General features: G+C 39.8%; 1 protein-coding gene across 3 annotated transcripts in view; it reads right to left on the bottom strand.

Annotated features, from left to right (window-relative positions):
* LOC121917302 (rho GTPase-activating protein 28-like) overlaps positions 1-16,127 on the bottom strand; it is a 98,409-nt gene that overhangs the window by 78,495 nt on the left and 3,787 nt on the right. The gene's annotated exons all lie outside the window — the stretch shown is intronic.

Below are 16,127 nucleotides of genomic sequence, written 5' to 3'. Positions count from 1 at the left end.
GAATTAAGTTGCAAATGAATAACAGAAGATAAGAAATATTGCTCACAGATATTCTGAATGTTATTAAACAACAGGTAAAATTCCACACATACAGAGAAATGTACATAGACAGAATAAAAAGCTTCTGATATAATACAGTTTAGAGTTTGAACTCTTATTACAAATATAAATATATTAGCTTACAGAAAAACCAGTGGAATTATTCAGCAGTATAATCAATACTGAAGGCAGACACATGCAGCCACTTCCACCTCAAACCAACATGGCCCAAAGGGCCAGAGGTGAGTGGCAACAAGAGCAGAGATGTGCAGAGGCACTGGGGCATTTTCATCCACCCCAACCAAAATTGGTCATACATGGTTGCTGCCTCCAGCAGACCAGAGGAGCATTTTATCACCCTACTTGTTCATTTTGTATACAGAAAATATCATACAAAGAGCATGTTTAGAATTAGAAGGGGGAGTGAAGATAGCTGGAAGGACTTCAGCAATCTTAGATATGCAGATGACACTATGCAAACAGCACAGACTTGGAACAATTACTAAGGAAGGTCAAAGAAGAAAGTGCAAAGGGAGACCTGCTGAACATAAAGAAAACAAAAATAATGACCACATAGGATCTACAGAAATTCAACCTAGACAATGAGGAAACAGAAACAGTTAAAAGATTCTCTGTACTCTGGATCAAGCATTAATCAGAATGGAGACTGCAGTCAAGAAATAAGACAACTAGGAATGGGAAGAGCAGCCATTAATGATGAGATCCTAAAGTGTAAAGATATACGACTGAGCACTAAAGTCAGAATCATCCAAGCCATTGTACGGATGTGAGAGCTGGACAGTGAAGAAAACAGATAAAAAGATCAACTCATTTGAAATGTGGTTCTGGAGAAGAGTGCTTAGGATACTACTAACAGCCAAAAAGACAAGCCAGCGGGTCTTGAACAGATCAAGCCTGAACCCTCCTTGGAAGCCAAGATAACTAAACTAAGGCTGTCATAGTTTGGCCACATCATGACAAGGCATGGCTCATTAGAAAAGACAATTCTGTTAGAAAGGGTTGCCATGAGTTAATGTTAATTTCATTTTAACAACAACAACAACAACAACAAATGAGCAATACTACTGAATAGAGCCAATGTGTCATAGTGGTCTGAGTGCTGGATTATGACTCTGAAGACCAAGGTCCAAATCTCTGCTCAGCCATGGAAACCCACTGGATGGTGTTGGGCAAGACACACTTCCTTAGCCTCAGAGGAAGGAAAAGGTAAACCCCTTCTAAAAAAAATATTGTTTAAAAAACCCTCTGTGATAGGGTCACTTTAGGGTCACCATGGGCCTGAATAGACAGGTCAAAATAAAGCTGCTTCAGGTCACTTTAGAGGTATGATGTTTAAATGACACGTGCATCTTAAGAGGCCAGAAGCTTCGCCAAAGCTGTGCTCCAGTCCTTAGGACTGAACGTGGCTTTGGTGCAGCTTCCAGCCTCTTGGGGCACATGCAGTATTTAAACAGCATACCTCCAAAGTGACCCGAAGAAGCTTTATTTTGGCCTGTCTGTTCGGGCCCCATAAGTCTCATAACTTAAAGGCATGCAATAACAGCAGCAGCAGCAGCAGCAGCAGCAGGCAATTACTTCTAATGGAAGAACATGTGCACAACATAAATGGAGTTGCAGATAAAAAATGGAAAGTAAGAATATCCCAAGGTCAAGTCTGATTCATAAGTACTCAAAAGCTGCTTCTAGATGGAAAGTTTCTAGCGGTCTATTCCATTTTCACTCCCTAGCTGTGGTCAGAAAAATAGGAAGAGGAGAAGGGGAAATAAATAAAAGACAGTGGTATCTGGTTACTTCCTAAAATGTTGAGATAAGGCAATTAAACAATAAAATAACATGTTTGGGAGCTCTCATGCATTCTTGCTTTTTCGAAACTAAATCCAATGTATGAAGCTAAAAGTGGATTCATTGATTAATGCACTTAAAACCCACAGCTGCTTTTCCTGAAAGAGCTAGCAACTAAAACCACTTACAGGAACTTTTCCTGTAAATTACATTTTTTAGCCCCTAGGAGTTCTCTTTGACAATTAATTTCCTCTACATTTTCACATGGTTGTTAAATTTCTTCATTTTTACCATTTCGCTTTGAAAGATACTTTCCTCTATCTTTTTTTCCATTAAATGGAAAGAGACATATCAGAAAATAAAAACTACCATCACAGCTAATCAGATATCCATACAAGCTGTATAGTGTGAAGCTAGATTTCTTTAATTTATTTGTAAGGGAATGAAACCAAACAAATTGCATTCCCCAATATCCAAATATGTGTAATTTTTGTTAGCCTGTCTTTGCTGTACCAAATTTGATTTGGTACCTTGCCTGGTATTCAGAAGTAAATACAGATGTGGAAAAATCCCCCAAAAGCAAGTTCAAAAGAGGCTAGATGAGAATATCCAAATATTTCAATCACTGCCTGACATTTGGAATTATGATTTGTTTTACAATGCTATAAAAACAGGGTTTTTGTTACAAAGGTTACATTAAAAATAGTTGGAAGAATGACACTTTTAGTGGGGGAAAATACAGTCAATGTGGAAAAATACAATCTACAGGTAGCTGTTCCAGAATTTCAGATTTATTACCTATCTGCTTTATTTCATTAGTGTCATGAATTGTCGCTACAATTTTATTATTATATTTTATATACATTACAGCAAGTAGAACAGAAGTATAAAATAATTCCACTTTCCAAGCCACTTTTCAAAAACGAATTTATTCAAAATTCCGAAAATTCAACTTCACTATGTCCTCCACATATTTCCAAGCAGGTGTGTATATGGGTCTTCAAGTTTGTTTGTTTGTTTGTTTGCTTATGGTATTTATACCCACCCTTCAGCCCTAATGGCTCTCAGAGCGGCTTACAATTATTATTTTTAATTAGATGGTTCCCTGCCCTCAGGCTTACAATCTAAAAGACACGACACAAAAGTAGAAGGGAATGGTGGTGGGAAAGGGGATGAGGTCCAGTGGTTGTTCTCTCCCTCTGAGGCCTGGACCAAGGCAGATGGACTGGAGAGGGGCTCTTCTTCTTCAAGCTAGCCCTGATGGAGCTGGGCCTGCCTGGTCAACTCCCTCACAGGCCGGAGGATGACAGTTATGGAGGGAGGAGTCTCTTCCTTCAGGCTAGCCCTGATGGAGCTGTTGACTTGTGGCAACTCCATGAATTTCATAGAGTTTTCTTGGGCAAAGTATACTCAGAGGTTGTTTTACCAGTTTCTTCCTCTGAAATATAGCTTACAGCACTTGGTATTCATTGGCGGTCTTATATCCAAATACTAACTAGGACTGACACTGCTTCTAAGATCAGAGAAGATCTGGTGCCTTTAGGGTATTTAGACATAAGGGTATATAAATAACTTTTCTGTTTAGTTTAGTTTACCAGTCTTGTTTGACTAAACAATGTTGTGGGGTAAATTGAGGCTAGGTAACTATTCTGCTTATCAATGACAAAATAAAAGGGCTTTGGGCACGTTCCTCATGGAAGCAGTTTCATTCTAAATCACTAAATGTTACTTATCACAGTAGAATCCAGCCTTTTTTTTCTTTTCAGACAATATTACCTACATTAAATTGAGACAAAAGAAATGTAAACAGTACATAAATTTTAATATTGCTCCCTTTATCAGGAACAGCGGCTTAGTCTCAGAATTTACGCCTTGTTGTAGAAAGTTGGGAGAATGACATTTGCTGAGTTTCCCAGGTTGCTATAGCCTCTTGCACTCTCCCCAAACTCTATATCTTGTTCTTGTGGCACTAAACTCCTTATACCTCCACATATTTGTCCATATTAGCCTGCCAGAGCTTTAAGATGATCAGGGGGAGGCTTTTTCTTGATCCCACTACCATCACAAGTTTACTTGGTGAGGACACAAGAGAGAATCGTCTTGGTGGCTGCTCCAAATCCCCCTTCTGTGAAAGCCTAGGCTGGCCCCTCTCTTCTTTCCTTTGCCTGCAAGCAAAACATCTTTATTTAAGCAAGTCTTTTAATGCTTAAGTTGGTAGGTTATTAATACAGGTGTATGTTTTTTCTGTTTTTAACTTCTGTATGATTTTAAACCAATTTTATAGTGTTTTCATGTGGTGTTTTAAACTGGTTTTAAAACATTTTGTGGATGTTTTTAATTTGTTGTTATGGAAGCCGGTGTAGAACCCAACCTAGGAGAAAGACAGCATATAAAACAAATATATAAGGGTTGGGATATGTCCCTTTCCCCTAAGGTGCTGTTAGATCACAACTCTATCATTCTAGCTATGCTGGTTGAAACTTTTGGGTGGTCCAAAAACCTCTGGAGACTCTGCATTAAGTGCTCAAAAGAAATTCTGACACTACAGTTGGCCCTATACACGGATTTTTTTATACACAGATTCAAGCATACAAGGTTTGAAAATGTTCAAAAAAAGTATACATTTCAAATATCAAACGTTGATTTTCCATTTTTTATAAGGGACACCATTTTGCTATGTCATTATATTTAATGGGACTTGAGCATACACGGAGTTTGTTTTATACGGGAGATCTTGGAACCAAACCCCAGGGTATGACAAAGGTCCACTGTACTTTACTGTGCTATACATTCCTTACTATGGGCTGATCCAGACTGGTGCTTTGCGCTAGCCTGGACATGTAGTAGGGTTGCCTAGGGGTGGAGCGACTGCACGCCCCACAACCCTAGTACGTGGCGTAACAATGGCAGTGCTCCATGTACATGGGCACCACCATTGTGATGTAAACACTGTGCAGCATCCCCACAGCACCATGCATTGCTTACGTCATGAGTGCACCACTGGCATACTCGCGACGTCACTGCGGCATCGGACAAAGAACCCGGAATTTCCTTCTGGGGGCTGCACCATCCCTGAGGAGCAAAAATGGGCACTGGCAGACCACAGTTTCTTGGCGGTCTGTCTTGTGCCTATATAAGACAAAAAGCTGCAGTATCAAAGCTGTGACTCAGATCTCCTTTGTAAGAAAATTCCTGTAATAATGAATGGTAGATACATTCATTGGAGATCTTGATGAGCAACCTAACCATCTGACGAGTCCATCTTTTCTTTTCTTTTTGCAGGCAACTTCAAGCATCATTTAAACAGTGTGCTGTAAGTGACACTGTTAAAATGAATGGAGGGCAGCTGGCCAAATGTTCAACCAAACAAGCTGATAAAAAAGACAGTGCCAGATGTTTCCCATAAGTTCTGCGTATGAAAGCACCAGGGAAATCAGCAGGGACACCATGCTAAGGTAACCAGAGAAGCCAACTCCAGTTTCAACCATAACATGAAATTCTACAGACTATAAATATTGCATTCCTTAGTGAGAGTCTCAAAGGATATGTTGTAGATGTTTCTTAAGTGGACAGGAAAAAGTGAGTTTACTATTGTCTGCTTTATTTATATGCATTACCTGCTGTATAGTTTAATAATAGCTTGTAGCAATATGTTTAAATGGGTTTTTAAATTCTTGTTGGAAAATGGCTCTTAAATTCAACTCTGAAAAATACACATGCACAAACAAAATGTGATCTTTACCTACCAACTAAGTTCACCCAATTCTATTTTAGAAAGTTGGTGGAACATTAACAATACTGAGTTCAACTATTTTCTATGTCATCCTCCTCAGTCCAGTATTCTCTAGTTGTCAATGCTAGCTGGGAACGATGGGAACTGTAGCTTCAGCTCTGGAGGACACTAGGTTGGGAAAAACTGGTCTATGCCCTCCAAAACGCTCAGATATTTTTGGAAGAAGTACTTGAAAGAGGTGTTTTGTTTTCTTGCATTTTCCTCCTCCAAGGAAGTTGACAGTACAATGAGATAAACATCAAAAATAGTTAAGATTGTTTATACAGCATCTTGACAAAAGGGTTTTGATATTTTTTTGTTTATAAATATACATTTTAGGGACAAGTGAATCAGCCCTTCTGCCAGACCATCAGCACAAGATCCTTGTGCTTCCTATGTCAGAGAGTCATTAGTTTCTACATTTCAGCATAAGCTACATCAGTATGCAAAACTGGTGGTTTGTTGTATAGCAGCCCCTGAATTATTTTGTACCAATGTACTTTGAAGTAATATTTCAATTGGGTTGGAGCGGAAATTTTAAAGTTATTTTAGGAGGTCCAGAATTGGATTTTGTGCTCCAAATGTGACCTGAGTAGCATAGAGTAGATTGGAACAATTATCTGTGTTCTGCCGTTGAAGACTCTATTAGCTTTAGTAGCCATATTTCACTGCTTGCTCAAGGTCATTAGGACACTCAGTTCTATTTCACATGAAGTTACTCGTGTGTGTGTGTGGTCAAAACAACGTTTTACCAACTTAATATTAGAAACTTCATATAATAGCAGGTGGTTGGGTGAAATCAACCTTGCTATAGCTGTATTCTCCAACCCAAAATTGCAATTCTAGACTTATGAGGAAACAAAACACATTCATCTCCTGGAAACTACTTGCGAATAAACATTTTTAACAATGTGATGTAAATCTGCCATTACAGGAGGAAAGAGGGTGCTCCTTTTTTTCTAAATGGAACTGTGTTGCACTCATTCTCCATTTCTATATATGCTATTACTTGCCAAAAATGCTTTTCTGCTGCCTACGTAAAACAGACTAAACAAAAGATAAATGGACAGACATTCAACATTGAAAACGACATTCAGAAGCTGCTAGAACATTTGAATTTCCAAGACACTTGGCTGCTGACATCTGCAATTCAGATCCTGTTTTGGGGTTCTGGAGAACTGGGAACAAAGACTATGAATTTACATTAGTCTGGTTCCTATGTAGGATGACTGATACTTTCCCTTTGGAAGAGGGCAGATATTTCTTGACCTAGATCTTTTGGATTACTGAATGAGGTAACTAGACTTGGAAAAACTAGATGAATGGTACAAGTCAATTGAACAGAAAGGAGATGTGCATGCTTTCAGTGGTTCTGTGCCCTGATAAGACCCAACAATATTATTGCTCCGAAACAAAGAGATGCTTTTTCTCAGTAGTAAAAAGAGAAGTAGTGCAATGTACAAACCCTGTGCCATATAGTGCATTTTAGTGATAAGGAAAAGTCTAGTCAGAAGACATGGAATTTGGGGTGTGAGTGGATAAAAACACAGCTGCACCTTGAGAAGCAGCTCTGTCCCCTTGTTCCCCCTTTCTTATCCAAGTTTTGCTTTTAGGAGGGGTAGATTTTACTTTTTTCTGGGGGGTTGGGAGTTTGTTTATCCTTTTGCTTTGACTTTAAGAGACAGTTCAGTTTTCATAATGGCTTGTTTTCCAATGTGAACTTTCCCACAGACTCTTATACAGTCCAGCGTCTGTCCTCTAATTTAACTATCTCCTAATAATAATAAGGGTTTATTACTTATTTTTTTTCTTCTTCTATCCCCTCTCCTCAATTTCTCTCTGGAATTTATTCTCTGGATTAAATAAATAAATTTGAACTTCGTATATTTTAAATTTTATATTTGTAATTTTTTATATTTATACAATTTTAATCGCACAGTTTAAATTGTTGTATTTTATATATGTTGTTCGTCGCCTCGGGTCCCACTTTGGGAGAAAGGCGAGATAAAAATTAAAATAAATAAATAAATATAAAATATTTTTTAAATCTGAATTTTGCTACATCAAACTTCCTTATCTTCACCTGTGTTTTCAAGGCACCTGCCTTGTTAGCTACAAGACTGTTTGAAATTTTAGGCTGAACTGCTAAGCAGCTTGGAATGTACCGTATTTTGGGGCGTATAAGACAACCGGGCGTATAAGACCACCCCAATTTTCTAAAATAAAAATATAGAGTTTAGCATATACTCATCATATAAGGCTATCCCTCTTCCTCAGAAGCTGGCAGCCGGCCGTGCACGCCGGCTTCAACGGGCCTCCAAAGGCCCCTTAGAAGCCGACGCAGGGCTGAGAAGGCCTGAGAAGCCGGCAGCCTCGAGAGCGCACGCACCGGCTTCAAGGGGCCTCCGAAGGCCCCTTAGAAGCTGGCGTGGGGCTGCTGGCTTCCCAGGCCTGTGGAGACCTGAGAAGCCAGTGGCTGAGCATGCGTGTGCCGGCTTCCCAGGCCTCTGCAGGCCTGAGAGGCCGGCAGCCCCGAGAGCGCATGCGCCGGCTTCAAGGGGCCTCCGAAGGCCCCTTAGAAGCTGGCGTGAGGCTGATGGCTTCCCAGGCCTCCGGAGGCCTGAGAAGCCAGCAGCCCCCAGAGCATGCGTGCCAGCTTCAAGGGGCCTCCGAAGGCCACTTAGAAGCCGGCGCAGGGCTGCTGATTTCCCAGGCCTTCGGAGACCTGAGAAGCTGGTGGCCGAGCACATGCATGTCGGGCCGCTGGGCTGCCAGGCTCAACTCGGCGTATAAGATGACCCCCGACTTTTGACCCAATTTTAGAGGGTCAAAATGTCATCTTATACGTCGGAAAATACGGTAGTATATATTAACTAGTAAACTGGTGGAAAATTAGTGGCAGTGTCACTATACTTTCTACAGTGTTTCAGAAAGAGCTACATATAGCTAACTTTTAAATGTTCAAATCCTGCATGTAACTTAATCTGACTCCAGTGGAAAAGGCAGTGTCATGTGGAGGAGGTTTGAGAGGGAAGATTTCTTCATAGAGATATGTGAAAAATAAGATATGCCTCATCCTGTTGCCCCCAGGAAATCTTGCCAGGAACTATGAAGTGACACTATAAGATTGCCAAAAATACATTTTTAACATCTCCCTTCTGTTCTTCTGAATTGTGCTCAAGTTATACAGTACCCTTTTCAGGGAAACATGGTGCAGAAGAACAGCAAACTAAGAAAATTAAGCTATTAGAAATTCAAGGAGTATCAGGAAAAATAACTGCTGGAAGCTAAAAGATTTATTTAATGTGAAAGAGCAAAATGACCACATCCTAACTGAAAACATTAAAATGCTTCAATGAAATTTTGTAGCTGTGGGTGTTCAGCCTGGAAAGAACTTAGGTTTCCAAATAAAGACCATGTGGTTGAAGATCAGAATAGTCAATGGACTTCATAAAAATTTATGAAACATATTTTGACATTTCCTGCAAACACACCACAACAGAAAACACATTTATAATAAAAAAAAATCTGGTGTATGGTTATACATAAATTTTATAAGCAGCAAAATGAAGACTATTAACACAGGCAGTCTCAGATGTTATAATAACTATCAACCATGAAAATGAGAATGATGGCAGCCTCCCCCCACACTCATGACCTTCCCTTACTTTTCCTTTATAGCCACAGGGAGATCAGAAGAGTTCACTTCCATTTCTAAGGAACTGTGGCTTGTATTTATTTTATTTTTCAAGATTTTATTTTAACAACAAAAAGAAAACCAAAACAGAAACAGGAAGGACCACACAAGTATAACAAAATGAATTTCCACACAGTAACAGTGCAAACAACCAGGAAAAGAAAATCACTGTCCTTTTGAAGATTTGAGCCACAATGACTTATGTGTTGCTAGAGTTTGAATAGACATTTGACTGTTATTCAGGAAAGACAAATAACCACTAGCAAGTGGCATTAAATGTCTCTGCATCTGCAAGGCCCTTCACAATTCAGATGCGGCAGGTATACTAGCCAAGGCAAACCTTTAAAAACCAGGATTCTACCAATATATTTCCTAGATCTTTTTGCATTTCTGGATTTGCTACAACAACTCACTGGAATGTAAGATCTCTGTGATAGAGATCTTCTAAATTGTCAATATACATGTTTAATTATGCCAGTTCAAGGCTCAGGATAAGTGACTGATTTCTACCTGTTCTCATTTGTTTCATTTGAAAGCTAGAACTTGGTTATTACAGGCCAAGATGTATGAAACAGATGCCTAGGTCCTTATGTCCCCTTCAGGAATCAAGAGACCATGAATCAATGCTAGCCACTTTAATAAATGTCAGATGCCACCCATAGAGTGATTCCACCATGCTTTCCTGAATTCCATCTGAAATTGATCTCATGGGTTGTTTTCTTCATACAGACAAGAATTCAACATATGTGAGGACTGTACCTCTACCTTTCTATCACAGTACTCCTAAGCCTGCATATATTTCAATCCTGTATATAAGGGAAATCACTTTCTTAGGCTTTGCTGTATAATGTGCTACCAATATTTCAAAGGGGGACAATATTATAGTGAGATCTCCTTATCCGTGGATTTAGACTTGCCATCTGCGGATTTGAACATCTGCAAATGGCTAGCGCCACCATTGGGAACAAAGGTCCCTTGCCCCCTTCCCTCCACCCTCCTTCCTCCCCCTCCCTTCCTTAACTTCTTCCTTTTTGCCCTGGCTTGACTTTGGGGGGAGGAGTCTGCTGCCCAGTCAGCCGGAGCTGGGGCGGGGCTTGAGTTTTGGAGCCCTGCCCCCAGGTGTAGTACCTGGGACAGTCTCTGAGCTCCAAAGCCCTGGCTCTGGCTCCTCCAGCCCCAGAGCCCCATTGGCTGGAGGGAGCCAGAGCCAAAGCTGAGGCTTGAGTTTTGGAGCCCAGAGGCTCCATCCTGGGTGCTAGGCTGGGTGGACTGTACAAGGTAGCAGCACTTGATGCATTTGAAACCACACTGGCCTCAAACAGGTGGGTGCCTCTGGCTGCTTCAGCCATGAGTGTACCCTGAGTGGCACAAGACTGCAGCAACCAAACACAGTGGTCTCGAGGCTGGCCATGACGGACATCTGGAATGGACCAAAAGCAGGGAGCGCTTTTTTGTGCTCCTTTTGCGGCCAATGCAAACCTACTCTAAATCACTCTTGTAGGGTGGTCCCTTTCTAACCCTACTTTTGCCAACAGGAAAATACCTTTTGTAAAAAAAAAAAAATAGAAAGAGTTTTGGTTATTAACAGATTACTGTAGAAAGGTCTCTTAAGGGTGCGTGTTATACTTTTTTGTTTTGTTGTGTTTCAAATTTTTACATCTAGTTATAATTAATGCTGTTTTGACCTGGACAGCTTATTCACTTGTTTTAAACTGTTTTATTGACATTATTGTTTTTCAGATGTATGCTGTATTTGCATTTTGTTTTAATCTATGTGAGCACCTATGAGAGAATCCCATATTGGGAGGACTCTCACAGGAAATAAAATAAAGTAAAAATAGAATAAAACATTTCACTTATTCTACACCATCACCATTGAGGCTGTTTACACCAACTTAAAAGTCTGTTTTACTAAGTGGTAGAGGGGTTCATAATTCATTTTTAAAAAGTCTGGACAAGTTTTTAAGTAGATGTATGTCCAGATATTTGATGTGGTCAAAATACATGCTCTGTACTGAACAGTGCCCAGTCATGGGGTTTTAATCATATACGAAGGATCTTGAATTTAACAAGACTGATCTTCAGTCTAACCATCACCATAGTCTTCTGGTGTATGCTTCCCCTCAAGGGCTGCCTACCTTGAGTTATTATAAGATAGAGGATTATGCCTCTGGCAAAAAGATTCTCAAAAGCAACTCCAAATCAACTCCCTGTATTCCAATAATTGTTGTATTATTTTGTAAATCTTCTATAGTGATCTCTACCCATTGTCAAGAAGAGACAGATACACTGACAATTCAAAAGATTAAACTCTTTTGCATCCCAGACTTGGAAGAAGGATAGGACAGAAATAAGTAAAGATAAAACAAACCAAAACTCTTGCTACATTACAAATATCAATAGCATGACCTTGTTTCTGAAGCTCCATTCTAACTTATCAACTTCTAACATGCAGGCATTCAGAGAGAAAAAACCTTCAGCTTGTTGACATCTACATGTGTCCAAATCTTTATCCTGGATGGAGTGCCCAATTCCAGGACATTTGGTCCTCCAAAAACTTCTATGCAATCTGATTCTGGCACACTGCTACACAGTTTTTTCCTGTTTCATTATATACCTTCAGTAATCTGAGAGGTTTGGACTGAATGTAAATGTCTACTTCACGGTAAATTTGGATACTATTGGTAGCTGATACACATTATAGATGCACAGTGATTTCATTACTCTTAATTATGATTTATTTGAAAGCAGTCAGCATGATCCAACTTTTAAAATAAATCACCGTAATGTTTAATCACATATTAGGGTTCAGACACAATTACATTGTGGTTGATTGTTATTATTATTATTATTATTATTATTATTAACCTTTATTTATGAAGCGCTGTAAATTTACACAGCGCTGTACATGCAATCTTTTTAATTAGATGGTTCCCTGCCCTCAGGCTTACAATCTAAAAAGACATGACACAAAAGGAGAAGGGAGTGGTGGCAGGAAAGGGTAAGAGGTGCAGCAGTTCCTCTCTACCTCCGAGGCCTGGACCAAAGCAGATGGACTGGAGGGAGGGCTTGGCTTCATAATGGATGGTTAATCTTCTTCCAGGGAAAATACATACTCTCAAGTAGGATAATACATATACAGTACATAGCAATACAGGACATGGTTCGATAAACAGGCACCAAAAGAACATCAAATAGTAAGTGACAATTATGCAATGCCTGGGAAGGCTTCTCTGAACAGGATGGTTTTTAACTCCGTTTTGAAGCTGGTTAAAGAAGTGATGGCTCTTGCTTGTGGGGGAAGAAGGTTCCAGGAGTGAGGGGCAGCAAGTGAAAAGAGGCGAATCCGGGATGGGGCAGAGGAAATCCTGGGCTGAGACAAGAACCCTTGACTACCAGAACGGAGGGCCCGAGTGGGAAGGTGAGGAGAAAGAAGGTCTGATAAGTAAGGAGGGGCCAGTCCATGGAGGGCTTTAAATGTCGACAGCAGGGGCTTATACTGAATGCGGAAGGGGAGGGGGAGCCAGTGAAGGGATGCCTACACAGGAGAGATATGGTCAGAGCGGTGGGCGGATGTGATAATGCGTGCAGCTGAATGCTGGACAGAGATTAAAGGACGGAGGTGAGAAAAAGGAAGCCCAGCCAGGAGGACATTACAGTAATCAAGTCGTGAGATCACTAGGACATGGACCAGGATCTTGGCAGTAGAGGCGGAGAGATATGGTCGGATTTTGGCAATATTGTACAAAAAGAATCTACAAGCCTTGGCTGTGGTCTGGATCTGAGGGATACACGACAGAGAAGAGTCAAAGATAAAGCCAAGACTGCGGGCTTGCTGGACTGGTTGAATGGAAATGTTGTCCACAGAGACAGAAAAGGAGTGTTGAAGGTTGGGCTTAGGAGGAAAGACAAGGAGCTCCGTCTTGGACATGTTGAGCTTCAAACGCCGATGGCACATCCACTGCGAGACAGCTGTAAGGCAAGACGAGACTTGCTGTTCAAGCCTTGGAGAAAGGTCGGGGGCGGAAAGATACAACTGGGTGTCATCGGCATACAGATGGCAGGGAAAACCAAAAGAGCTAATGAGTTTTCCTAAGGACAGTGTGTAGAGAGAAAACAGAAGGGGACCCATAACAGAGCCCTGGGGAACTCCAACAGGTCTCTTCTTCATGGTCATCCAGAAAAAGAATACGGGAAGGAGCTTTATGTTTCCAAACATATGAGCTTAGTTTATGTTAAATGTTTATGTTATAAATTATTCACTACTATTAACAGTGAACATTGCCTCTGCTCATACACAAAACAGTTTGCTTCCTCATGAAAGCAAATCTTAGTTTTTAATAATATGCTAGTTAACAGTATGGCTTATACTGTAATATTTGGCAGCATACCTGTCAAATTATTCACATGATTTCATATAAAATTTTCATCTGCCTGACCAAAACAGTCGCAGGACAATCAAATTCCATGATATTGTTACCTTTTGCTACTAAACACATAGATATATACTACTATCTTAATAAAACAAAAAATGAGCATGCTGCAGTGACTACAGTGTGATTTAATGAATACTGGGAATGAAGAATAAGAAAATTGTGAGAACAAAATATACTGAAAAGAATTTGAAGCAGTAAAAGGAATATGGAGTAAAACACAGCCCTTTAAAGGCATTGCTAAACCTGTCAGTACATTTGCTTTCATGCATCCTGCATTCCATTGGGCCACAAAGGTAATACAACCTATTTCCACAGCATGTTTTGGAAACACAGATAGTTTCTGACTGTCCATATGGTAAAAACTAGTTATTCCAACCAGGCAGCTGCAGGAAGTGGGCAAATTCACAAGCAGAGTCATTCATGAATTGTGAGTGTATGTGTGTGTACATTTTAAAAATTGGAGAAGCTTCTTTCCCAATGGACCTCTGTTTTGACATTTTATTTCTAGATTAACTGTAGATAATAATGTTTATTTGTATTCACTCCAAGCATGTTTAAAGAGGTTAGAATTGAATTGGGGGGGATTCAAACTGTTACTGGATGCATGCAAAGCAAGACTACTTAAGTCTCAGCTGAGCAGCAGAAATATACTTTTAAATTCATTGTGTTAGATTCAAAATACTCTTTTGTGACCATAAGGCTGCCTTCCTTTTGCAAATGGTAGTGGGTTCCAGGAGAGAGTCTCACTGGGGAGAAGGGAAGAAAACTTTGTCCATTCCCCTTTCTGTTGAAGTGCTCTGCACCAGTCCTAAGCAAAGTGATGGTCTGTGAATTGATGTTGGTCCTTCAGCTGTCTCCTGCCAAACTCTGGAGTTTCCAGGTAAGAAAGATACAATTGTAGCCAGTAGGCACAAACATGGTACCAGTATTTATTTATTTATTTATTTTGTTAAATTATTTATACCCCTCTCTACTCTAGAAGTCTATGATTCTAGGAGATAGCAGGTTGTCTTACAAATAGCATTAAAACAGGTTAAAACCAGTAAAAAACTATAAATAAGTAAAAAACATATTGAATAATACAATGAGTTAAAAAGAGATTTTTTTAAAAAATAAGTTTTTAAAACTATATATAATAGTCTTGGGTTAAATGAATAAGGCCCAAAGTCTTGCATAAACACCAAAATGACGAAAGTATCAATGCCAGTCAACCTCCAGGGGGAGAGCATTCCACAATCCGGGTGCCATGACAGAGAAGGCCCTGTCCCATGTCTTAACACAGTTTACTGACATCAATGGTGAGGTATGGAGCAGACCCCGAATCTGATCTCAATCCTTGGAAAGGCGCATATGGGGAGAGGCATTTCCTCAAATCTTGAGGCCCCAAGCCATTTAGGACTTTAAATGCCATCACAAGCACCTTAAATTCAGACCAGAAAAGTATTGGCAGCCAGTGCAGTTCTTATAAGAGTAGCATTAGATGATGTCTATAAGATACTTCCATACTAGGGGAAAAATTGCCAGTTCCCAACACCAAATATCTTAAGAAGCAATGTTGTATGCCATCTTTCACAACGTTCCAGAGATTGCTTCTAACTGAACAATTTTTTTTAATCAATGGAATTCTGTGGCTTAGTTTAAACAAACTAAGGAAGTTCTGTTGTCAAATAAATAAAACACCTATATGTCAACATACAGTAAAGAAAACAACTTATACAAGCTGTTGGCAATGTAAGAGACAACAGAAACCACACTTTCTTGTCCTTACTGCAGCCTTTTCATTTGGCCAATTCAAGGAACACACTGGGGTCATAAACAAGCAGACCCTCAAAGCATGAGACTTATCTCCTTCGTACGAAGGCAAAGCTTTATTAGAGTCAATGTTACATTGATTTTTAGTAATCTAAATCGACAGAGCTCACATGGTCCTATTAGCACATTGTTAGAATGCTGATTTTAGGACTACATACAGACAAAGATTCATTCTCTTACCTGGAGGCTGCAGATTTTCCCTGGTCTTTTTGCCTATTGGATACCATACTAAAAGAGCAATCCATCACACCCTATAAACCATTCCAGTTTGGGTTCTAGGCCAGTCACGTATGTAGTCATGTAAAGTATTTATTTATTTAATACATTTTGTTCTCCCAACCAACTTTGGGTCTACAAAGTGCCTAAACACCATGACATACTGCACAATCACACAAAAAATAATAAAATTACTCTTACTATATATACTTATGAATAAGTCTAGAAATTTAGCTTAAAAAAGTGACCAAAAAAACCTGAGTTCTTATCCATGGGTCAATGTAAGTACTGTATTTTAATGTTCATACACACACACACACACACACACATACACACACACACACATTAAAAT

Source organism: Sceloporus undulatus, unplaced genomic scaffold (genome assembly GCF_019175285.1).
Source record: "Sceloporus undulatus isolate JIND9_A2432 ecotype Alabama unplaced genomic scaffold, SceUnd_v1.1 scaffold_14, whole genome shotgun sequence".
Taxonomy (NCBI): Eukaryota; Metazoa; Chordata; class Lepidosauria; order Squamata; family Phrynosomatidae; genus Sceloporus; species Sceloporus undulatus.
This window is presented reverse-complemented; position numbering and strand designations above follow the sequence as displayed.